Here is a 26,656-nt window from a genome sequence, read left to right as displayed (position 1 = left end):
CAGTTTAGGAACTTAATACAAAAATTATAACCTGATTCTTTCAGTAAAGGTGAACCATATGGAAATCTGCTAAAATAAAAAAAGAAAGCCTGATGTTGCTGCTGATATATAACAAACCATCACCTCCTGATATGCAAAACAAAATTAACGAATAACAGAGGAAGTGAGAACACGTCAGCCTGTGAAAACCCCTGCAAACTAGTGCAAAGTGAACTTAGAGAGGGGGTGACAGGTTAAGATTACACACCATTTTATTTATTTGGTTCTGTATGTGTTATATGAGTCATAAGTAGAACCTAAACAATAGAAAGAAAGCAGGCAGTAAATTATCCTCATAAAGGAGTGAAAATTCAGTTATGGCTTTCTTTAAAATGAGAAGAGAGAAGTCTATTAATCTAAACTGTTACTGCAATTAAAATATCTTGTATCTAAATATAAGACTGTCAAGTTAATTTTGGGAGTACAACGTTAAAACCAAGACATTGTTTTTCATCTCCTTTGTATCCCACTAATTTAGCATGATTTCCCAACAGATAGCTATGCAGTAACTTCTTAAATCAATCTTGATTGTATATAGAACATCTTTTAGCGGCAATATTCATCTCCTCTTGGGAGATATCCATGTATTCCCAGGAAGGCTTACAGAGCGTGTCAATCCATCATGCCTTGTGTCATGTTAAGCACACCTCCCACTGGAAGTGCTCCGCATCTTGATCCAGAATAGAAGTGGCTTTACTTCAAGGTCCTTTTACTCTCTTTGATCTTGTCATGGTTGCCAGTTTTGTACTGCTTAGTATTGTTGCTGAAAATTGGCTAACGTTTGGCTAAAATAGCTTTAGCTGTATATTCAGGTGGTACACCCTGTTAATTTGCTTACAACAATGATTCAACAACCACCAATTACAAAAGTTCATTTGCATCCAAAAGATAAAATACAAAGTAACTAAAGCAAACGTTGACAGTTTTCGACAAATGTACATATATGTCACTGTTGTACTGTATTGGTATAAACACACTGTTATAAATTTACTGCTTCAATTCCTGCATTCTAATACTTTATTGTCTTATGGTTTCACTTCAGTCCTGACTTGCTTTATTTTTGATTAATAGCAGAATTATGTGCTGGATATAGGATTTTAAGTAGCCTGGGGTCTATTGTAACAAAACTGTAACAATTTGTCATGCAAATGCATTTGCAAGCTTCCTACTCCATTTATTTTCATAACAGTTTTCAAAACAGTAATGGATCTCTGACAAATGACTCACATCGTTTATTTTAGCAACTGCTCTACATCTAAGTCTTTGGCAAGTTCTTCTATTATTTTTTTTAATGTATTGGACCTTGGGTCATTATTGACCCTAAAGCCATTCTCTCTTTCTCACCTGCATCTGTCCAAATTTTGTCTCCTTGAACCTTGAGAGAAGAAAGGGGAATTAACACTTTAGAATTTTATTTTAGGTTCCACCTACAGTACTTAAATTATTTCAATTAGAACGCATATGGAAGGGTCAATGTGATATTTTCTATATATTCATTGGTTTCAGGCATAGTAAGGGGAACAGTTTACAATGTGGGGGAGACGTATGGTTTCTTATAAATTTAAAGAAAAACATTTAAAAATTCTACAGTATAGAAAAACATGCTTAACATAATCAGCATTCAGATTCCTTTGAAACTGATGGGTCTATAAATTAACTATAGTTTAAAATAAGTCAAAATAAGATAAATGAAATATTGGAAGCCCAAAAGAAAGAAGAAAAAGAGGAGCTGGTGTTAATATAAATGTTCTTTCTGTGCTTAGGGATAACATCCTAGGAAGACCATTTAGAAACTTCTCCAGAAGATTGCCCTTGGCATAACTGTGTAGAAGTGTAATTTAAAGGAGACCGCTGCTTCATTTATTTCTTTGAAATGCTATGTCTGTTTCAATAAGGAGAATCTAAACTTTGCATCCCAGGCAATTGTATTTATATTATGTTACAAGCTATGCTTACATGTCAAAGGTAATGGAATTAATGACAAAATATTTGGTATCTCTTGCCCTATGTGTACTCTCACCATTTTTCCTATGTCTTTACTTGGTATCCTCGCCTGGTTACCCAGCTCTTCCTCTCTCAGTTGTGTTCCTATAAACCATGCTTGTCATAATACCTATCACATAGTTGCCAAAGCCAAATTGGCCAATCAGGTTGCTCAGAGGGAATAGACGCACGCACACACACACACACACCCATAGACAGTACCTTTTTATTATACACAGTACATATATATTAATTTGCTGTATATTTAACATTTGCATTTATTTAAATGACACTTTTCTCTAAATAAACTTGCATGTCAGATGGCCGGTATGATAGTTTTCAAATATTTCTTGCAGGTTAAGCATATGCTCAGGGTCACACAGCTTGGACTGAACCTGACACTAAATCATATATATAGTAAGCATGCTAATCACTGAACAAATGTATGAATAAATAGAAAATGATATGGAGAAACTAAAAGTGCACACCATACTGGCAATAAATATTCTTTTATAGGTATTAAGTAAAGATGTTGGTGTGTTTCTCAATGTTTACTAGACAGCCACACAGTTTATGTCAAGGTAATAAATATTTTTTAAAGAATTTATTACTTCTCTTTTTGCAATCCTGTACATTATTTTGCCATTTACATTTAATTGTATTTTCCAAATTTATTTTATGGCATCTAAAAATGTAGTATTGTTGCTTTTCAGTTAGAGAAGAATTATATTGTGTTATAGGGAGGAATAGCTCCCCCAAATGTTGCATTGGGAATCAGGACATGTATGAATGGATGATCCTGTTTTTATTAAAATTGTAGTTTATTTATAATCTTCTAATAATCTGAAAAAAACAAGCACACATTTTAATGATTGTAATGTGAGAATATTGCACTCTTGCTGTGTCTTAGGATATGCAGACTAAAGGGTAAAATCTGGCAAGATTAAAGTCTTATCATTAAACAAAACAAAATTAACAAAAACAACAAAAAAATTAATGTATACTAACATCATGCTCTGAACAAATATTTTTTCTGTTCTTTTAAGCAACATCCTTTGCAAATTCTGGGCAGATGTGGCATCGCTAACGGTTCTTAGTCACCATATGGTGCTCAGTGTGGAAAAATGCATGTGTTGTTGAGCAATTCATTAAGAAACTGTATTCAAGAAATGCCAGCTCAGTATTCAGTGGTATTTGTGGTAATTTAAAGTGTTAAAATTAGAGAGTACTAAACTTTTGAAATAATTCAAAAAAAGAGACACAGTTAGTGTGACAAATTCATTTTTCAATGCTTTCGATTATAGATAACCTGGTATCAAAATCCTGTACCCTGCACAAAGAACTGAGCATGTGCATGTAATCATGTAATTGAGACTTTTGCTTGTGTAAGACGTAGGATTTCTAGACTCTAAAAGAAATAAGACTGAGACCTCTACTACACACATAAAAGCCATAATTTGCCTTTCTATGAATATGTGTAGGAGTATGTGCTGTTAAACTTTCCTTGCCTCTTTAGTGCCTTATAAACCAGGGAAATTATCTGAAATGAATTCTTTGTGAAAGGTTAAGACTGCCATAAAACATGTTGTTTGAAAACACTTGAGTGAATCAGTGGGTAAAGTAATGAAAACAATAAACAAGAAATATCCAAACCAGTATACATCACCTTGTTGTGAGATAAAAATATAGTTCAAAGGTACAGTAAGAACACTTGTGCCATACATATAAATATTCATTCATTCACCCTATTTCCAGAATTGACACCCATCCTAGCAGCAGGCCAGGGACCAACCTGGAATAGGATACCAGCATATCATAGGGTACATCCGTACTGGATAGATAGATAGATAGATAGATAGATAGATAGATAGATAGATAGATAGATAGATAGATAGATAGATATTTGTCGCAAGGGTAAATTTGCCTTTTTTTACAAAAGCTCTTCAAATAAATATATACATAAATGGATAGATAAATACACTGTATATAAACTGTCGCATGTGTGCTTTGGAGACAACTTCAAGGCTCATATTAATGTAATTACACTCCCATCCAGGGGTTGGTGCTGTTGCCTAATGCCTTTTCTCTTCCTCTTTCTGCAGAAGCAGTAATTGACAATTGCATCGTGAATGATGTCACTTCTGGTTGCCCAACACCTGAACACCTGAACCTGCCTCTTCCTATCCTCCAGAGTGAAAAAAGGCTCCACACTAGGGTCTAAACATACACCAAAATAAATAAAAAGAGATAAACCTTTGACTTGGTAGCCACAGTCACAGTAAGGCAATATGCAGGCTTATTGCTGTTGGTATAAGGAAACCCCATAGTGTTTCTTGACATACCTCTTCTGAATGATATGTTGGCTGTTTTAAAGAGAAGATGTGCAGCATTATTCATAATAGAACTCACTTTTGTTTTTATTCTTTCCCTTTCTACTACGTCCAGGGGGTCGAGAGTGCATCCCATAACTGAGGCTGCCCTTTTAATTAGCTTTAATTAACTTGTTGATTGTTGAAGTGATGTTACCGGCCCAGCGCACCACAGCATAGAAAATTGTGTTGGCCATCATAGAGTTTTAGAAACTAACACTCAATTGTGCAGGGCCAATTTTAAATCACCAGTTCACTTAGCAGACATCTATTTGGTAGGTAGAAGGAAAAGAACACACCTAGAGAAAATACATGTGGACACATGGAAAAAATCCAAACAACACTGCGTAACTGCCCATCCATCCACCCAACCGTTTGTCCGTCCATTCATTTACTGTACATAATCTACTTTAGTAAACATTCGCGCAAAAGCCAGAGACAATGCTGGATAATTGTGTGCAAGACAGAAGCCAATCCATCCAGTCACAGGGCCCATTCATATCTAGATCCACTCTTTTTATGACAAGTGATTTAAATTTGCCCGCTCATATGATATGCATATCACTGGTATGCATCTGAAGTATACCTAGAGAAAGCCCAAAATGACAAAAAGAGATTCTACCCTCCTTTTATGAATTTGTTCATTTATTTTTTTATTTAAGAGGTCCTCACACAACCATAGGACAAGTCTCATGGCATTAAATACAGAACCTCTTAAAAAAAAAACAAAAGATGTATTCCATTAAAGTTTCACATGACTCAATCTTAAAGGAATTCTATTAATTCTCCTTTCTATCACATCTTTTTCTTAGCAGGATCCCAGGTTCCTGTCCTCTGGCAGAGCTGTAGTCTGAACTGATCCAGTAACAAACAGGAAGCACCCGTCTGGTCACCTGAAATTGCAAACCTTGAAAGGGTGAGATTCAGCTTACCATGTTGCGTCCCCTTGGGGCTGAAACTGAATCAAAGCCATAGAGTATTGGTGGATGGGTCTGTGGGTACTTGTGGTAATGTCACTCCAGGCTATGTTCGCAACAAAATAACTTACACACCTTGTAATGTTATAGTTTGTGTCACTATACTGAATCCATTGCCATGCTATTCTACTCTCTACACTTTAAACATTCCATACCTGTTTTTTCCAGACTTAGGCCTCTCTTCCTCCCACTAATTCAGTAATTGCCACCAGTTACCCTCCTCACTCTACAGTTATATCGCCTCTGGACCCTCAGCTCACTTCTACCTGTTATTTGGAATTATTTTTGAGGTTAGAGATGGCATTCCCTTTGTTCTTGGGACATCAGCTAAAACTAGTGTCCCTGGTGTCCCTTCACTAAAGTGTCTTCCATGGGCTTGCAGGACAAAGTCATCAAGACAGTTCACAGCTGCTTGTATTGTTTAAGTAACAGGATGATCCTGCAATTTCCATGGTACGATTTTGTTTTGTCCTTTAGAAGCCTGGAGGTGATCCCACCTTAATAGCAATAACAAAAGCTAGATTACCTCTCTACTAGTATCCTGGGAGATATAAGTCCACCCTGTCCACCCTCTCTACCTCTTTCTTTCTCTTTCTCTCATTCTTTTGTTTTGCTTTGTATGGCCCAAACAAATATATACAAGATGTTCAGCCAAATCCTGCCACATAAACTGAACTGTTAATGAATATGTGCTGCCTAAGACACTGTGTAAAAAGTAATTGCATATTTAGATTCAATTACTGTAAATTTCCATTGTTAGCATTAATAACTGTGACCAAATATTCCCTATAGTAATTGTTTGGATTCAGATTGACATCAGTGAGGGAAATTTTGAGCCACTCCATTTTGCAAACGGTCTCAACTTAGTATGACTTTGTAGATCTTCACCTTGTACCCTGTCCCTAATAAGTATTGAACTTTAGATCTGGAATTTGACTAAACCACGTGAAATCGGAACACATTTTTTTCTTCAAGCATTCTGAAGTAGACTTTGAATGTGTATTTTGGGTCATTGCCTTACTCTATGACACAGCTGTGGTTTGACCACAGCTTATGGACAGATTTCCATTTTCCTGAAAAGTATTTTAATAAAGAGCAGAATTCATGGATCTTTCAATGTTGACAAACTGCCCAGATCTCAATTTAGTAACATGCCTCCCTGCTATGTCAAAACCTTTGGCATAAGGCTGTGAGTGTACAATGTATTTGAAAATATGTATATAAGAATGAATACTTTTGAAACATAAACCAAATCTTGATACATCCATCAGTGGTGATTTGTATTCCTATGGGAGTCTGCTTTGTTTTCATTATGCTTGCCATGCTATGTTCTCCAGATGGGTTATTTGACATCATTACTGTGAACACCTCCCATTATGTAGGAAGTCTAATTGAAGAAAGGGAATACATAAGTCAAGCAATTTTAAATTTGTCCATTTGACTCTCTTTATAAGCTTTACAACCTGAGAGGGAACGTGGCCATCAACAAACCTGGGGTTGTTTTCCAAGGCAGTTTGCATGGCGAATGAACAGGACAACAAAAATCACAACACAAGACTGATGAGTCAAAGGCTACAAAACAGAGCCACCTTCTCTCCAATCTTTGTGAAAAATTTTAAAAATAGACAGGAGAAAAACTCAGTTTCACTATATTTTAGGAAGGTGAGGACTACAATGAAAATAAGTTGTATGATGCTTTGGAGAGCTGTGTTTAAATATCACAGATGAAATTGTTTATATACAATGGGTTTATAAATAAGGGGACTGACATATCATTGATTTCTTTATCACTCCTTAAATATTTTGATTGCATTTAAAAAATGTCTAAAATTAGCATAGCAATAATAAAGCCCTAAAGGACAACAAATGCAAGCTTTTAGTATTTAGAAACATTACCATTGGTTTAATGAGCAAATGTGAAACCACTGGCAAGCATGCAGTTCCAGAAATTCCAGAATGGTCTTCCAGGCTGTTAAGTTATATTTTGCAATCATCCATAGTAAAGGCTGTGCTGAGGTCTATTAAAACTAGAAGGGACAAGAATTCAGAGCAGTTGGCTATAAACAGATTGTTAGCAACTTTTAAAGAGTCATTTTTTACATTGCAGCGAGAATGAAAGTCTAATTGCAGTGAGTCAATGAGCTTATTACGGGCCAAATGATCGGACAACCACAAAGCAGCCACATGCTGCACAAGTTTTGCTAAAAACAGCAGATTTAAAATGGGCCTATAATGATGGCTCAAACTGTAGTACAAACTAGGCACATACAGTAATGAGATAAATGTGTCTCATTTAGAAGTGAATGAATCCTTAGCAGTGCCTAACGACCAGCGTTAAGCTTTTTTTTCTTCTAAATAGTTACTCATTCAGAGATAACTGGATGTTAGGGAAAAAAAAAGAAATATTATTATTATTAGTGATGCACATTTAACTGATGCCTGTATTTTAAGAGGCCTACAAGATCGGGTTGCATTACCGTTATTTACGTATACTGTATATTTTTATGATAGGGCAACAAGCAGATTATGAGACATGTGCATGATTACTGGATGATAATTGGCAAACAAATGGTTAAACATATAGATTTCTAGCCACTAAATGAAAGTATATAAATATTCACTGCCATTAGATGCAAAATGCAATCAGTGTTTACTGCTCTCTCATTTTCTTGGGGTATGGTGACACATCACCCCCAAGCAGATTTCCTCAAGTAAAAGCTGATTTGTCTACACTGTATTTGTACATCTTACTGATGACTGTGGCATGGGGAGATGAGCTTTGTAGCCTCAGTTGCTGTGATCATTGACACAACATCACCTTCTTATGCCACCTAATGTCTCATTACTTCTCCTGAATCACAGCCTCGTTCTCTTTTAGCTTCAGCATCTCCTTCAGTTGTGCCACATTGCCTCCTCATTCTGCCAATGTTACCACTTCTCACTCTGTCAGCTGCAGTATTTTTTCTTTTCTGTTCTGTGAACTGCTCTTGTCGTTTGCCAGCAGTGCAGACTTCATTTCTATCAGCTATGGCACACTGCTCTCTTGCTTTGCCAGGGGTGCAGTTTCTCTCTCCTTCAGTAGCAGGATGCTTCCATGTCTTCTACCATGAGGGCAGCCTGTCAGTTGTGCAATGCTGCACTGTTTTTCAGGTATCTTTTAGCTGTGGTGCCCTGAGCTCTTCGTCTTCCAGGATTGAATCATGTTTAGCTGTAAAATGTGCGCTGTCTGTCTGGCTTAGTCATAACAGTGTAGGGGGTCTTTCCAAGACCTTTGGTTGTCCCTGCTATTCTGTAGAGGCAGGGTGTATAGATGCAGATTATCTTGATTTGCTACATGACCATCGTTTTATATCTCTTTTTATATTTGGTGAATCAGTGTAGTCAGACAGGTAGAATCAAAATTCCAGTTAGGAAATTACTGAATTACTGTATAGTTTAGTCTGTGACAATGGTTGGTATAACTCAATCACCATTCTCAAACAAAGAAACCCAAGTTTTGCAGGCACTAATATTAGGGTGACATCCAGCAATGCTCCCTTTGCCACAAAGGGGAAACACCTTTGTCTAAGGTCCTGTATAAATTTTAAAAGGCAAGCTTAATGCTATCATATTAGCAAAGGTAGCTTGACTCTTCAGCACTTCTTGTGGGCTACTGGAATTCTGCTTCTTAGCGATATGTTTGCACTCATATAATTTTCCATTTTTCTGACATCAGATTTTGCCAAGATCAGACAAGGTCAGTCTATTGGTAAAGTACCTGAAATGGATCTTCTGTATATTTCAGTCTCTTTATCACCATGCGAGTAATTCCAACCCCACAACACTCCTCTATATCTGCCTACACAACAGTACAGCTTCAGGCGGCATCATGTAGCCACTCTACTCACTCACAGACTAACTCATGATGGCACTTACTTCTCCTTTTTCAGAGCCTGCCTTATTTTACCAAATTATATATCAACATGACTAAAGATGTAAATGGTTAGAGCAACGTTGCTAAGAATAGTGCATTTAAGGCACAGTATCTAAGAATATATCTCTAAGAAAATGTATGCATGTATTTTTAGATTTTTGCTGCTATTTTTAACTCTGCAGTATTTATATGTTTATAAAACACCATGTGGAAATAACTGTCATAAGCAGAGGGTAGCATTGTGGTTTAGTGGTTAGCATTGCTCAATTACTCGCCTCATTACATTCTCTCATGGACATTCTTCTTCTGTCTTTGCATTATTCTACTCTCACCTTACTCTCAAAGACATGGATGTAGGTTAATGTGTAGCTTGGTACTGGCTTTGTCCTTAGTATGTTCAAAAATGTTTTATTACAATTAGAGATCTGGATGGGACATTAGAGTGAGAAAGCCATTAGTTAGAAGTTTCAATGCAATGTCTGCTCTCCCTCAGTGGCTACCTGACATTGGAGAACTAGCTTACCACACACTACCAGACACTTTACTGGCTTTTTAAATGACCCAGGTGGTGATAGATAGACTTCCCTTATTCTGAAAAAAAGGAAAGATGGAAAGAAAAAGATAAAGTGAGGCAAGAAAGGGAGACAGAAGAAAATTAGATCACCACAAGGACTAATTAATTTCATTAGATCTTACATATTTCAATGGTTGTGCTCTGCACGATTACATCATGAAGTATCTCATACGACATTGTTCTTTATTCTCTCAACTACATAATAAACAGGGAGACTAAGATTTGTCCAATCTTTTATTTGTCTCCGGGTACAGTATTTATTTTCTACAGCCCAGAACAAGTGAATGTGGATACAGTATATATATATATATATATTGTCACACACGTGCGCGCATGGGAGGCAGCTAAAGGGCTTGAGTGAAGGCTTGAGTGAAGGCAGTTCGGAGGCATGCCGGGGTGTGGCAGAGTGCACTGACTCTTTTTCTCCCTTGCCTGTAGACCATCCCCGGGGGATTTCACCTGGCTCTCCTGACATCACTTCCGGGACTGAGCCAATGGAAGTCGGCCACACCAGCTCCAGTCCCTCTGATGTCACGTCCGGCTATGAACCAATGGTGGAAGACCACGCCGGATCCATATGACCTCACTTCCTGTCTCCCCCTTTAAAACCTGCCCCTTTTCCTTTGTTTCCTCAGTCTTGTTCTGGACACAGTTGAATGTATATGAATATATATATATATATAGTATGTTTGTTCTACAGCAGAGTGGCAAACTATATCTTCTTCTATCTTGTGCTCATTTCTACCAAGGCAGGCTGTGACTCCAAATAATGATATCCAATATTTGCATTTATTTATTTGTGTAAGATAGTCACCACTTTATCAAATTAATACACTTTGTGTCCCTTTGTCGTCCATGACATTCTTGAAGGCTGACTTAAGGAATGTTGCATGCTTTTCCTGGTCTCTGTAGTGTCTTCTGGCATAAGATTTCTTTCTTAATCTGCACAGCTTTTGGGAAGCCGGAGAATACTAACATGGCAAGCTGAACTCCATACATGATTAATGGGTATAATTCTTCCAATGAACCTGAAAAAGATGGAGCCTTCTCTCATTGTCAGACATCTTTAGAGGTCAAGAGCCTTACATTTATTCCCTTACTCACCAAAAGAAAAAAAAAACAATCTGCTCTTACAGCATCAAATAAGCAGGCAGCCTAAGATGAAAGCCTGTCTGACCCGAAGTACACACATTATCACATCTGAACTGGATGTACATTATGTTTCTTTTAAATTAATTATGTACGTTAGCCTTGTTTTTCCCAGGTGTTTGTTAAAAATAGATTTAAACATGACTGCAAATATTTTACTGCATTCTGTTCACAAAAAATGTAATAATAAACACAAAAATAGAGATGAAGGGTTATATTACCTTTCCTTTATCTGGCGGCTTGTTTTATCCAGTATAGCCTAGTCTTTGAAGAATAAAAATCCAATTATGTTAATAATGAAGAATCACCTGATGTTCTTATCATGACATTTTAGCAAGTCTTTAAACTGTTGCCCACATTGAGAGCTCATTATCAGTAAAAGTATGAGGAATGTTGTAACAAGGTGAATGTTTATAAGGAAATCTCTTCCATTGGTATTTAATCCAATCTACAGAAGAACTAAAGCACTTTCAAGAAAATCAAAAGTTCTGAGAAGAATCTGTGCTCATAAAATCAAAATACATTCTTTCTAATGCATATCTATGTTTTTTGTATTGTGAACGTTTCATTTTATATTAATATATATTGTGACAGACAAGGGGAGCTATCGCTCCCTTGAACCCTTGTCCAAGACATCAGACACTAGGTAAAAGTCCAATAATCTTCTTTATTTGGACAAATACAGTGCACAAGCACCTTCCTCTCCACAATACTCCTTAAATTCACAACAAATACACAATAATAATCACTCCACCACTCCCAGACGCGTTGCCACCCTTCCACCCAGCTCAGCTTGCCATCTGGGAGTTCCCTTAATCCTTTTATAGTCCCTGACCCGGAAGTGTTCCTTCACCCTCAGTCCATGTGACTCATTATTACTTCCGGGTTAGATCAAAACTCTTTTTTTTTTCGTCAGCCCGGAAGCACTTTATTTCTTCCATCCTTGTGACCTGTAAGTACTTCCGAGCTGTATGAAAAACATATGTCTTTGTGTCTCCCTGCAGCGTCCCCTGGCGGCCCTGATGTTATCCAGCAGGGTTGTGTATTAAAACTCTATAGTCCATGATGCCCTGCTGGAATTTGGGGCCTCTCCACGTTGCACGGATGGCTCCATCTGGCGGCGTGGGGGTATTGGCCCGGATGACTGGCCGGCCATAAACCACAGTACTCCTCCCCCAGCGAAAAACCATTGTATGGCGTGTCCAGCCCCGCGAGGGTTGTTTTCCTCCAGGAGGGTCCGCGGGTCGGGCCTTGGCAAGGTTGATGACACCTTCATGAGAACCTAGGAGGAATTTTATAAAATGAGTCATATGTTCCTCTGTCCTCCTAGGACAACGTCTCCATACATGGCCCGGCCTGTGGCATTCATAACACAGCTTTGGTCGCCCTGCTACTCTCCCTCTGTGGAAATGAAGTGTTTTTTTGCATAAAAATAAATTGAAGTAATGGAAGTGTATTTTGTAAAATTCTACCAGGGATTCTAGCTTACTCTTTATAGTCCAAAGACCACTAAAACGCTCTGATATATATGTGTTTATGATTATACCAGCCAAGTGTCTTCTCCAGGCCAAGCTTCAGCCTAGAGCATGACATTGCAAAAATGTGATCCAGATGCATATACTCCTGAAAATAAAAGCAGTCCTGTAAAAAATCCTTAAGCAATATTCTGCTGTGGGCACTTAATACCACTTTAACATTACCAAGCTGCCACACCTGCACATGAGAATTGGAAAAGATATAGCAGGAGTGTTGAAATTCAGGATGCAAAGATTTCATCTTCTTAATAGACTGCCTAAAATACCTACTTATATTGTAGAAGACCCAGGAGGAAGTGGGCACCTTATCGGGCTAAAGGTCACTAGAGGTCACCAGAGCTGTGACTTTGTCTGTTAAAACCAATTATGAACTTCTAGAGGTTTATTTTTGGTGTCAGGCCTAAATCACTCAGGACAAAAGTGGGCTGACAAATTCATGCAGGAAAAATGTGTGCAGCAAAAATAAACTCACATTCAAGGTATCATTTCTGCCTGGTATTAACAAATCATATTTGCCACAATACATACCAAACTGTATACCTAATGGCACAACTAGTGGTTTGCTTTATCCTTTCAGGTAGTGGCTATGGAGAAAGTGTTAGAATTTAATTTAATGGGCACTTAAAAAACAATTAAACAGCTCCATGCGCATTAAAATTCTTCTTTCTGTGAATTATAGCAGATTTTTACTGTGCCCAAAGAAATCTCACTATGATACGGTGTTCAGCAATGGTGTTATCCTGAAACAGAAGGTCCATGTTCATTTGACCTTGAATTCAAATAAACTAACAGCTGAGTGCTACACTATATGAGTTTGAACTACCCATAAGCCATTGCAAACGTGTTGTAATGCATCAGCTTTTATTGTTGCAGTTATCCCATAATTTTCAAATTGCCTTTACTTTTTGATTTACCCTTGAACTGTTGGTCTTCGACTTCTACTGGCTGGATTTAAATCTTGCCCCAGTCTGAATGGATTTTGCGCATTCTCCTTTTGTCTGCATTAGTTTTCTTCAAGTTTGCTGTTTTTTTCCAACAGAAAGCCCAGTGAAGGTGCTCTACAATTGACCAATTCAGTGTTGGTTGCTGTCTACCACGTTACTACTAGGAAAGATTCTGGTCCATCAAAACCCTGTATTATGGATTTGAAAAACATGTTGTTATAATTTTCTAAAAAAGTGATGACCCATGCATTTAGTGTGGCCTGCATAATTATAGGTGGCTTAGGCAGAGTGATGGTCAAGACATTGGATTTTTTAAGTCATTTATTTTTTCATAATCATTAAATTGTGTTCTCAAGTAAAGCTGTATTTACAAAGTCAAAAAAAAGTATCTCTCCAAGTGGTCTTCAATTGGAGACTATGGCTAGCAGAGGAAATACAAAATAAAAGCTTAATGCCTACCACTATGACCACTTTGAAACCATAAAGGCTCCATCTTTAGAAAGCATGCATTCAGCATGTTGGTGGTATAATTTGACAACAGAAGAAATCTGGAAATAAATTTTATCAAAGACTGTCAATTCACAGGGACTGGTTTGGATGGAGTTTTCATGTACAGTAAATAACAGCCCATGCCAAAGGATACTATAGAGCAAGTCGGAAGTACTTTAGCATAGAATATCAAAAATAATCTGAAAATAAAGCATGTTTGGAGCTGTTTAGCACAACATTACCTTTCAGCTAAAATGTTTTAGGAATGCACATGCCTGGAATGAAAATGGAGTGCTTATAATTTCCTTTGCTATCAAAGTATGATTGCAAGTTTAGCATTCTCAGAGCTAGCTGCCAGTAACCACACCTGGTGTGAAAGGTTGGGTATGTAGACCTAAGGAAGGGATGGGGTGAACAGAAAAGCCAAAAGCAACAGTCTCACAAAAAAAATTACAAAATCACATTTTTCTGAAAATGATATGGATAACCACTTCTCTACTATGTGTGAAAACTCAAGACATGAATCTGCATTCGGGAATAACTTTGACTTTTCTTTCACATTTCTTCTGATGCCTCACTGGCGGCAATTATAGTCTGGGAAGTACATTTTAATTCTTATGATTTATAAATACAGCTTTACTCAAAAAGCAAATAATTTTGATGTTAGGCTTTAAAACTGCTGGTTCAGTCCCCTCCTTTAGATATGATCATGAACAAGTTACTTTTCTGTGCTCTTTTCGTAATTAAATGCATAAAATATTTTTACACGTATTGTAAATTATTTTAGGTAGAGGAGTTTACTGTGATTATGGTGTGTCTGTGGAAGGAAATAATAATAAAGGATTTCTATGTAACGCAGTCACTTACACACTTTCCTCTTTTACTCTTAGAGACTTGAAGACTGTGCCCCTCAAGCCCCACATCTGTCTTTTCCTGTTTTCCCCTTCAAAATCCTCTCCTGCAGTAGAATATAAAACACATCAGTACCAATGCTCTGACATTCATTTGCGCTTGCCTTTACCCATCTACTATAGCTTTTGAATTAGATTACCATTTATGTCTTCCTGTTGTTTCTTTCATCACTGCCAAATAATAAAATAGGGTTCCAAAATGAGGAAGAAGACAACTTAATCAAATCAAGAAAGGAACAGTGATGTTGTATTTCACGAGGGGTAGATTCTGTTTTAGTGTTCATTCCCAAAGACAGGAGATCCACAGTGTGTTACCAGACTGAGCTACAGCAATTGGGCAACAGAGTCACCATGTGGATACTTTGTCAAAGTCCCAGATATGTGCCCATGAGGCTAGGTGGTACCAAAAATATGCCAGAGGAAACACTGGGTTCTTGCTGTTTATTGTCAAAATCAGGCTGTCCAGGTGCAATCCTGGCTGGATGGCCCAAAATGTGTTGAATCTTGGGATTTAGGAACACTTTGAAGTGGTAGCTCTAAGGGTTGGGAGATGTTTCCAAGCTGTGGTCTAGAAGGTAAATCCTGAGTAGAAGACCAGAGCTTAAAGTCATCCCAACATAAGCTAACATAGAACTGGTAAGTGAGCGGGGTGATTGCTCGTCATCAGGCCACAGCACAGTGTGACAAGAAAGAGACAAGCGGAAGTAACAAAAAAGAGACAAACATGTCTTGTCTTTTTCTTGTCATTTGATAGATAATTATGCTATTTTCATCCTATTGAACTGTTATTAGCTATCTTGGACAGTTGCAGTCAATGCTAGGAGGTGGCCTCAATTCCAACAAATGAGGTGAGACACTAAAGTAACTGGATTGATAAAAAAAAAAACATTTATTAATGAATTACAGTATTCCAAACATTGTCAACTTCTATATACTCCCCCTCCCGATCTCTACACCGCTCCATATGTATCTTCCATTGATTGAAGAAAAATGTATTCCCTTCAGGACATTTTTGATTTTCAGGAACAAGTAAAAATCACAGGGTGCTAAATCGGGCGAATAGGGAGGGTGATCAAGGACATGGATGTTTTTGTCAGTCAAAAACTGCTTTATGGAAAAAGCAGTACAAATATTTTGAACAATTTGATTCACCATTTTGATGTTTTCATCTGTCCGAGACAAGTGTAGGCAACTTGGGCGTTAAATGTCTTACGCATTTTTTTGTCCTTCCTTGAAATGTTTGTGCCACTCAAAAACTTGTGTGCAAGACAAACTTATCACCGTACACTTTTTTTTTTATCATTTCATAAGTTTCTGGAGCTGTTTTGTTCAATTTTGCAAGAAATTTGATGTTGATTCGCTGTTTGATTTTTTCACCCAACATTATAGCGGCAACCCGTGTAGTGGTTGCTGGGCAAATACTGACTGGGCTATTCACAGGATATACCTAGCCAGTCAGCGGTTTGAGAGGGCGTGTAGGAGGAGATATAGTTCTATGATTTACGTTCGCCCGACCTCCAGACTGTTTTCCAGGAAAGCCCCAAGCCCAGTCTGGTTATTTTTGTGTCTCACCTCGTATAATACATTTATTGATTAAAGCAGTTAAAGGTAGCACAGTATTTGGATTTGCTGCACCTCAACTCTTGGGCCTTATCTTTGAATCCTGGATAGCCTACTACCTATTTGTTCACACTTACTCTCTGTGTTTGTGTGGATTGCTATGTGTTAGATTATGGCAACTCCTAACGGGAGAAGAAGAAGGCAACTCTACATTTGAACAGTATAAATGAGAATGTGAATATTCTCTGAGGGGGATTGCTTTGTCTGAGTTTAGTTCCTGCCTTGGAGCCAATGCTATCAGACCCTAAACTGGTATATGCTTATTTTTATTTTATATAGTAGATTAACATCATAATTAACAAAAGTTAATAATAAGATTTTCACAATGTAAGTAAAATACATAACAAAAATAAAATCCACTGTAGACAGTGTGGAATACAAGAACCAGTACATTTTGCATAATTCCTTACATTAAACTCTGTTTATTTGTTTATGTACATTCTTTTCTGTCATTTATAAGAGCCAATGGTCTTGCCATTAAGGCTGAAAGATTAGAGTTCAGGAATGCTTATGTTCACTTGTTCAAAAATGTGCAGACTTTAAAACTCCCTTTTTTCAAAGGTCTGCTGGAAGTAATGAGATCCTGTGCTGTGGCATTTGCAGAAGGCGGGCAATAAGAGCTTGCAGTAGTGAAAAACCAGAAGGAACAAAATGCAAGCAAGGTTTTCCATTTTAACTTTCTTTAATGGGGGAGGGCTGCTGGCATTGCTGTAGTGTTGGAAGAATCATTCCAGCAAAGTGATAATTGTGAGAATTCAGCTGTAAACAGAGTTGCCCATTGACCGGCACTGAGTGCTGCTCTGGCAGGTGTTTGTGTTCAGAGCGCAAGGCCACAGCTGCCTGAACAGGGTTCCCATTATCCTTTGCTGGGTATTGATTCACCCTGTGGGATGTTTCCTCTCTGGCTGTGCTCATTTTCCAAGTGCATTTGCATGGCTCAGAGCTGAGATCGATAGCCAAAGGTGTTCTGGGCAAATTTAATGGCTTTTCCTTCGATCAGTTGAGATTCTGTCTACTGGGAGGCTTGTTTCCTCTAATTATAGTATATGTTAATGGGAAAGGGCCCATGAAGAATATCTCTGCCACTAATATAATTACTTTTGTTGCTCTGGAAATTAATCAAATGGCATCAATAGGATTTACAAATAGGGTCATTTTTTTGCTTCAGTGATTGAGGTGTGGATGTTTTGGGGGTTATTATATATTGTACTCAAAATAAAATAATATGTACCCCATATAATACTTGCAGATTCATGACTAAGCAATATATTGGTGTCAAAAGATGCAATAGTGTGTCTGTATTTATTATGTGAATGGTGTAGGGCTGGAAACATTTTGCCATGTGTGAGCACTAAGTAATTTTGTCTCAGCTATAACAGTAACCATCTAGATAGAGAAGGATGCCATAGCATTTTTTAATGTGCACATTGAAATCTTTATAAAAATTTATAATTTACATCAAAACATTTTTATAAATAAGAGTATCCAGGATAAAGAACAGGATACAAATAAAACTCAACATGGTCAAACCTACTAAATCCAATTCAAGACTGCAGTTGAGCTGAGCCTATATGTGACAACACTGGACATAAGACATAAAACATTCCTAAGTTACTACTTAACCTAATATGCATCACGTTTGGGCACCTGAAGGAAAGTCCACAGAAACACTTGTAAGAATTTACAAACTCTGTAAATGACCAGAGCATGGATTTGAATCTAGGATGCTGGATTTGTACGGTGACAATACCTGCCACTGTTCTGCCACACCTTTTCAACTATGTTAATAATGTGTACAATATAAAATGTTCTTACTTTAACCCTGATGATATTGCAGTTTACTTCTCCTCCCTTTTCCATCACTACAGTATGTGGCTAAAAGCAAAGGAGAAACACGCAAGATCTAATACTACTCTTGAGACTCAAGAAGAAGCACTGTATCCAGGAAGGGTTGTCATATTCATCATATTTTGTAGAACTGCTGCCTTGATCCATATTGAGTGAAATTATTTTTTCTGATTTCACATAGCATTGCACATAGCTAAGAGATTGTACAGTACAGGGTGGTACAAGGTCCTTTAATTTGAGCAAAGTCATGCAGTGAGCTAGTAACGTTTCAAAGGATATATTTATATGATCATTGAGCAAGCATGATCCTATTGGTCTAACTCCATAGACCATAAGAGGAAGATGAAGGTTTGTTGATATTTCAAAGGGCTCCAACAAAATGGCTGAAAACAGATGTCTAGTAGAGATGAAAGTGAGGACAAGCTCAAAAATTATGACCATTGCACTCCAATGTAAGATTATTCAGTCCATCAAACTCATTTGGTTAATTAACACCTAAGTTGTCCAAAAATACATTTTTAAGTTGTCAGAGTTTCTTCTTCCACAGCATAACTTAGTAGGTTGTCCCAGATGAACCTGGTTTCAATCTTAAAAACACAACCTTAATTTCAACCTTTGTCCTTGAGTATGTGATTTACTATTTAATGAAAAGAGTTCTGGTTAAACAATTGAACTGATGTGTTTGAGAATTTTGAAGATGTGAGTTAGATGCCCTTGCAACTTTTAATTTCCTTACGCTGTTGGAGTAGGAAATGTTCTTTGGTTCTGGGATGTAATGGACTTCACTCTTCTCTTCACAGCTTCCAGAACTAGTATTTTTTTATCCTAACATATTGTCTAGAACTGTACACAGGACTCCAGTAGTCTTACTGGTATAAAGCATTTCTGGTATAACACTGGTATTATAAGTTATTTCTAAAGTGGAGCTGTTTTGTAAATGTTGATATACTCCTATACTTCCGTTTTTAGGTTATTTATTAACAGTGTTCCTATAAATGATACAATGATTTGCTTCTGGAACTGTATTAAAGTAAAAACGGTCTCCAATTTGTGTATTTTGACTAAACACACAGGTGACAACTCCAAACATATAACAGCCATGATCCAGGTTACAATCCATCATCCATACTGTGACCACAGGTTGTCATTATTCTGGTCCCTACTAATGTAAGATCCTGATAAAATGAAGCCAACTACACTTTGTTTCTCTACAAGGTGTCATTGTCCAATCTGCTACCCAAACTGAGCACTCATCCTAGCCTCACCGTCGACCAATTAGATTGCTCTCTCCCTAGCTACCTTAGTGACTATGTTATTGACATTTAGCATACACACACAAATACTGTGTATTCTCAATTTCTGCTTTATACTTATTTTCAGATTTTGTTTAAAGGGATTGGAAGTGTTACAGTACATCCACGATGACTTTGTGATAGTGCCAGATTTTGCTGTTGTTGTTTCTATTCTTTATAACATGTTATGTGTGGTTGATGGGCCAAGATGTGTTTACATAAGAGATTTGGCCTCATTTGGTCTTAATTTTCTGAGGCTTCTACTAGTAGTTTGTACCCCTTAACCGAGAGAGAGTTCAGGGGCGTAATGGTGTCTGGGCCTATTAGAGTATCAATATTGACATTTTGCAGGTCTTCTCTTCCTTCAGATATGATACTGGGGGTAGCAGCAAAACCTACATCTAAATTTAAAAAAAAAGTCACTGCAAATCAACCTTCATTCAGCCCAGTCAGTAGGAACTCGGACTACAGTGAAAGGATTACAGAGCTGTAAGAATCTGGTGGAAACAGACTGGAAGATAAGGACTGCTTACTTATTATTCTAAGGAAAGCTCATTGTTGGCCCTGTGTGGCAATAGCATCTTATTTGTATTTTTATTTGTATTTCATGGTTTTTCTTTTGTTCCTTCTATCCACCATGTTTTTGCTTAGCAATAATTATAATAATTTTTAGCAGTCTTGGAAATACCAAAACAGGTGGTGCTCTGTTACTATATATAAAATAGTAAAGTAGCCAGATGTGCACTTAAGCCTTCCCAAAATAGCGACTACAGAAAACAAAGCTACAATAAATATTTTACTTATAAGTATTAGATAGAGCACTCACTATATAAATATATCTGGATTAATGAATTGTAGCATGTGTTTTCTTTTGATGCTTTAAAACCAATAAAATATGTTAGTCATTCCTTGCTGCTCCTGTAAGCATTGAAGTGTTTCTATCTATGGTTCCTTAAATAAAATTATTCCTAGCAATGTAAACCTTTGGATTAAACAGGCAGTAAATAACATTTACTACAAAGAATAACTGGCCACCTAAGTCATATTAACGTGCCAGATGGATAAAAGCCCTCTTTAATAATATGTGTTTAAGTCATGAAAGGCGTTCCTTAAATGCAAATCAGCATACCCCCACTAATGTTAAACACAAGATTCCTGCTGTTACTATACATGTGTGCAAAATCCGTAAACATTCAATTCTAAACATACTGTATCTGTTAGCAGTGTTTAAATATATCTCCTATTGATTCATGTTTAAACAGGGAAGAATGAATGTGCATTTTAGACTTTATAATTAGAAGAGAATACAAGTGTGACAATATGTACAATATTTGGTCAAATCTGGAAAGATAGTGTTTGTGAATTCCAGAAGCTAATGCAGAATATTTTTTTGCAAATTAGAACCCAGTGTTAGAAATGCTTTTTTTTATGTATTGTGCCTATGTGACCACACAGTAATACCCAAACTATCCCGTTTTGTGTTTTTTGTATTTCACAACTTCATACACCTTTATCATAAGAGCATCCCTTATGTATGATGTATCTATATATATCTATGATATATGAAGCTGGTCTTAAATTAAAAGTCGTTGAAGTGGCGAAAGAAATAGGTAACTGTGCTGCTGCAACAAAATTCAATGTGTCTGAGAAACGTATGAGATTGGAGGAAGCAAGAAGATGTAAAAAAAAAAAAATTAAGTGTCGTATTTTTGAATGGGCATATAAATCAGGGTCTGATTTTATGATCGATTTTTCGGGTTTCAAGACCCGACTTTTACACGAATATATATGGTACAGTATATGGAATTTTTGTGAATATATTAATTAAAGCCCAAGCAATGAAACGCCTAAATTCACACTGGTCACACAACAGTCATTTACTTTTTTTTGTTACTTTAGTTGGGTTTTCAATCGAGCAGTTTGAAGTCATCACTTCAAATTGTTTAAATTGTTCTCTCTGTACAATGTTGAACTTCACAAAAAGTCTGATATTCCCTTGTATTTACCATTATTTTTCCTATATAGTGCTTGCTTGTTCCATCTACATTTTGATAGCCCTTATCATTTTTGTTTTCTTATACCTGTAAATACATTACAGGGTCAATGAGACCAAAAGCTTATCCTTACAGCCAGTCCACAGATACACATATTCATGCATAAACCATACATTAAGTCACAATGAGCTATTTAGAAATAAAAAAAAACAAACAGCATGCCTTTATACACAATGTGAGGAATTAGACATTCTTGGAAGAAACCTGTGCGAATACAGGAGTTATACTAAGTCATTAGTGTACAACAGCAATAACATAATGAGCATCTCCATCACATCTTTAATAAAAGGGTTCAAATGGCATAAATTACCTAAACCTTAGGCCTTCCAAATCCCATTTTAGATTTATTTCCATATGGGCAATAACAGTATTCCATTCCTCACTCTAGGATGATATACTGTATCTATACCTTGATGTAAGTGGGGTTTCATGGGTGTGAGGAATATATTGTGGAGTCAAAATTGGCAAAGTTTATTTTTCCTTATTTTCTTTTCCTTGCACTTGTTTTTGTTTAATATTTGTGCTTGTAGGGGAAGAACGTGTCATCTTCATTTGTATAGAATAAATACTAAATAAAGATAAATACCACTGTTTGTGAAAAGTCATTTAATGATATCATATAAACTGATACACATGAAAAAAAAAAGATTTATACTTCTTAGAGTAATATTTAAATAGATTCAACAGAAAGTATTTGGACATGATATGGTGCTTCTTCACAAAAACAGAGATTATCCCATGGTTGCATGTAGCTTTGATATTAATTTATACTACTGCACTGTTGAGGCCGGATACTGCCATTTATTTATAGTGATACGCCACCCAAATCTCCTTATAAAGTGAGCTTCAAAGGAGAACTATGCTGAACAACAGCAAACAGTATAAAACCTCCATGAAAAACATCTAAACTTACTCATGTTAATCAACATACCATCTAGCCAATTACAGTATATGCTCACAATGCCGCAGACACATATATTTTGGCCAAAATATTTTTAAATAAGTAATTTCTGGAAAAAGAAATATATACTTTTGAACTGAAGACCTACCCTCCAGTTTATTTTTCAAAAGTCCTTCCCAATAATGAGTTATTCATTGGCTACAATAGCATTTCACGTGATATCAACATTGCAGAATGTGATCTGAGATTTAAAAAAAAGCGAATGAAAACATTATCTGATGGAATATATCCCTCGTATCTGTGCATATTTGAGGTGCTGCAATGAGCAGAAGGTCAATTCACAATTACAGCTTTGCAATCTGCCATTGCAAAAATCCCCAACGTACTGCAGTTATGCTTTACAAGTATGAACATAAATGTAATTGACTAATACATAAGAAGAAATGTTTGTCTTCAACTCAAAAGCTCCATCTCATTTGAGAAAAAAAAATCATTATTATTGAATATGTTTTTTTGAGTAATGAATAAAAAAAATATTTCAAATGAACTGACCCAGAATCTTTAACTTTCAAAAGAAATAAGTATTTATATAAAGTAGTAGCCATCTACTACAATAATATTATCTCAGATTAGAGTTTGATTTTGGAAGTGATAAATTAAACACACAATACAAAATGTACTCATGTTCAGCATGTGCACCTAGTTGCATACCTAAGAACAATTTGAGTTACTCAATAAAGAAAGCTTCTAATACATTTTACAGGTAATTTACAGTAATTCAGTTAGTATGAAAGCATGTTCTCCATTTGGTGGATATTAAGCCAAGTTGTTAAATTTGCTAAACAAGATCTGGTTAAGCAAGAAGATTCTTTAAAGAAAGTTATAATGTCTATCATTAGACTGAAACCCCACACAATTGCTTAATGGGATTACTCACCCAAAATATGCGTCTTGAAATTTAAACTCTTACTCTAGCTCACATGAATAAGACCATGAATAAGATCTCTGCACCATTTTCTGTTTTGTGGTGTTGCAAATACAGCTTTTTTTTTACATTATTAACACTTTGAATGTTAATCACAAATTAACGCATACCTTATCGAGCCTGTCATACGTAACATATGAGAAAACTCATATCTCAGCATACAGCCAGCATAGATGCAGCCCGCTTGCTGGTGATCTTAGCTGCCACATCTCAGTTACCCACTATAGTGCTGCCATCTAGTGGATAGCCATTGATTTTTTTTTTTATTAGTGGAAACAGCTTGTGGAAAATAGGATTATAAATAGACAGTCCGTAGTTATGTCATTATGAAAAGGGTATAAAGCTGTTGATGTCCTGAAACAACTACAATTGTTACAAAATGTATATTTTGATGATGATTTATCATGACTGTCAGGGCAGCACTACATGAAAATTCTGCCACTCACCAACTGTAAACAGTCACCAAATACCAAATGTGTTGTGTGTAAACGTGTCATGTTTGTGGCACATGTGCTTTGAAGCCTGCATTCTTCATGATGCCATGCTTCTGGGACTTACATTCAAATAAAGACTTTTACATGTTGATGGTAAAAATAAAGTAGTTACACTTTCTTTACATTACTGACAGTTACTGTTGATAATAAAAGCTTTCCTTTCTTATACATTTCTTTACATTTTTTAGAGTTTTGACTGAGTTTATTCTTTATCATATATGCAGAGACCTATATTGTAGCATCCTGGTAATAAATACGCCAGCAGTGAAAATGTTAATTAGTAATGTTAAGATGTAGCCTTTGGTTTGTTACTATTAACTTTTTAAAGGATTTTCAAATTGAAATATGCTGTAGTCATCACAGACCTGAGCATTGGCTCATCTTAACAGCCTTTAGACACGATGTGAACTTGAGAGATGTCACAAGGTAAACGTAGAGGATCTGAAGGATACCTTACGTCTACAAGAGAATGCAAGAAACTTTGAGAAAGTAAAATGGGAAATTTTAACATATTGTTACACTACACATTATCAGAGAAGCTTTGAATGTTAACCAAATTCATCCACGTTACTGCATGGGGAAAGTTACATTATCCTGGTTAATGGTTATTAACTCAATAACAAATTATTTATTCTGTAACCAACACTCTTTTGATAAATCATTCTGGCCTTAGGATGCTTGTGATTTCAATCTTGGAACTCTGAAAGAAACAAATATCTATCAGCATGTTCCATTTGTGTAAATAACAAGCTGGACCTGCTCTATTCAAATGTTAATGTCTTTAAATGTAAACCTTTGGCACAAATGGATAGGTCTGACCACATCTTACTGCCAACTTATAGCAGCTCTGTTATCATCAAAGCCAAAAGTTCTCATGTATGTTTGAATGGTTGTGGTTTGTATTAATGTTTACATTTCTAGAACTTCTATAAAGTTTTAATTTCCCATTGCAGACAATAAAGTATTATCTATCTATCTATCTATCTATCTATCTATCTATCTATCTATCTATCTATCTATCTATCTATCTATCTATCTATCTATCTATCTATCTATCTATCTATCTATCTATCTATCTATCTATCTATCTATCTATCTATGTGTTGTCTTCCACTGTAACTTTCCCTATGATTGAAATGCCAAATTTGAGCTTTAAGAAAATCTGTTTGAACATAATGCATTCCTCTCTCAATGATAACTCAAAAAATGAAAGTGAAATTGAAAGTGAATGTAACAATGCTGATCCAAGTGAAAAAATGTGCACTATATACCGAACACAATGAAATAACTGATGTGATGGAAAAAATTAAAAATGGGAGAGAAGGCTATTACTGATATGTTTAAAATACAAGACCCCTGTGTAAACATCATTCTCATTTGAGTGACTGCCAGTCTGAAGGAATTAATGCATTAATCACTGTCCAGCACAGAAAATAGTTCATCAGTGAGCACACAACATTTGCACTTGATTGAACAGTCTGCTTGAGTGAACCTGCTCTGCCTTTTCGATTCTGGATCAAATCTCCCACAAGGAAAGGGCAATTATCCATAATTCTATTACCGCCCTAATCAATGAGCTCTTAAGGTGATTGAATAACACATGATGTGGCCTGTTATTACACAAAATGAACAATATTTTCAAGTAAAATGGATATGACTCAAGGTATAAATTGTCAACATTTAATACAATGAAAATTTATAAACATGTACACGATAGTGTTTCCCACTATTGTGCTTAGCAGCGTTCACAAATTTTTTGTCTTTCTCATTATGGCTCAGCTTGAAAAAATATACAATACTTCCAGAATCTTAAAAAGGATGAATCATTAGGAATATCAGGACATAGTGAGTTAATAAATAGGAAGGGAGAGTGAAGAGTAATCGCTTAACAGAGAGCACAGGAAATCAGAATTAATTGTGCAAAAAAAACCAAATAACCTTCATTCAGTCTGCCACCAGAGAGCAAATCCTGAGGAGAGAATTGGAATGACAGCATAGTGAAGAAGGAGAACAGCAGGAAAAAGCCAGTGATTTCCAGTGGAAAAGAGACTGAAAGAAAAATTGAATTAAGTCCAAATTGTAGCTTGTCTCTTTACAGTTCTATTTATTATCAGAAGTATTTATTTCATTGTCATTTGTAACTTTCTTGACAGAAACAATTTTACATTCCAGTATAAAGACACAATGTTTAAATACTGAACTCTCAATATTTTTCTAACTATTTACTAATATCTAGTACAGGCACGATAGTAAATACATCAAATTAATATATTTAAAGTATATACTACAAAAACTGCTATATTCAAAAAAAGTGTACAAGTAAATAAATATAAATTAATCAAACATGAAAATATATAAAAAATATAAAAATAGAATAAATTAACAATAGTGCAAAAAAGAACACATATCTAATAGATTTGCATATATATATATACTGTATATATATATATATATATATATATATATATATATATATATATATATATATACACATGAGTATATACACAAATATAAGTAAAAACTGCAATACACACAACTAGAAACACATAAAGTAAGGTAGTCAAATAAAAGAATACAGC

Source organism: Polypterus senegalus, chromosome 3 (assembly GCF_016835505.1).
Source record: "Polypterus senegalus isolate Bchr_013 chromosome 3, ASM1683550v1, whole genome shotgun sequence".
Lineage (NCBI taxonomy): Eukaryota > Metazoa > Chordata > Cladistia > Polypteriformes > Polypteridae > Polypterus > Polypterus senegalus.
Note: the sequence above shows the minus strand (reverse complement) of the source record.